A 961-nucleotide genomic window follows, 5' to 3' on the forward strand; every position below is an offset into this window, starting at 1 on the left:
CCACAAAATTTCATTGCAATTGGAGAAGGTTGCAAAAAAACTTCACTGAAGCACCACGGTCGCCTCACCGCCCGTGGCCGAGTCCTGACCAAAAATCGCAAAAAAGAAGAAAAATCTTGAAATGCGAGATATGAATTTGTTTCGTCACATGAATGACTACAACAGGAAATAAGAGCTCGATGGGCTGATTTTTGGCTGAATTGGGCACTGAGTGACGATTTTCTGGGGATTTTTTGAAAATGGTTTGCTTGGGCATACTACGATGTGGTTCGGAGCACATTTTTGCAGCTTTTGAAGCAAAAGTAATAGAGAGATAGGAAAAAAATATTTTTCATATTTTTGTTGTCATCTATACGACACTGTGTTGACTGGAAAATTGATCAGTCAATTTTAAATGGAAACAAAGAGCATCTGGGTTGCGAAATAAAATTGTACGACAAGGAGAATAAAGAGAGCGAAGGAAGACTGCAATTTGTGATGATGTGTGTGTAGTGATGGCAAAAATGAAGGATATTTGGATTTTATATAGCGGGCTAGCGGCTGAACAATAAGGCATGGGAGTAGCGCAATGGATGACGAAATAATGGTATTTTGACGATAGAATGAAGTGGTAGTGTTGTAGGTGGCTGGTTTGCAGCGATGTATAAAGTAAGATGAGTGTAGTAGGGTAAAAAGATGCGCCTGCCCCGGATTCGAACCGGGGATATCACGGCCACAACGTGAGGTACTGACCACTATACTACAAGACGCCTGGAGAAGCAGGGTATCGATCCCTGTACCTCGCGCATGCTAAGCGCGCGCTCTACCATTTGAGCTACATCCCCTTTGTATACTTGTATTAACTATGGCGTACTACACACTAAACGTGTCCTTTTTACTCAAATTATACCTTTCTCACTGACCTTAATAATTTTCTAGTTGTGTAATAGAACCATTCTACACCTTTATGGGGCGAGGGGAA

At 41.6% G+C, this 961-nt stretch overlaps 2 non-coding genes across 2 annotated transcripts; both read right to left on the reverse strand.

Moving 5' to 3' along the window:
* Positions 1-676: 676 nt before the first annotated feature.
* SPRG_30013 lies at positions 677-750 on the reverse strand. The gene has a single exon. It is a non-coding gene; the product is annotated as a tRNA-His (tRNA).
* A 1-nt stretch (position 751) lies between these two features.
* Positions 752-824, reverse strand: SPRG_30014. The gene has a single exon. It is a non-coding gene; the product is annotated as a tRNA-Ala (tRNA).
* Between the last annotated feature and the right edge of the window lie 137 nt (positions 825-961).

Source organism: Saprolegnia parasitica, assembly GCF_000151545.1.
Source record: "Saprolegnia parasitica CBS 223.65 unplaced genomic scaffold supercont2.3, whole genome shotgun sequence".
NCBI classification, from domain to species: Eukaryota; Oomycota; class Saprolegniomycetes; order Saprolegniales; family Saprolegniaceae; genus Saprolegnia; species Saprolegnia parasitica.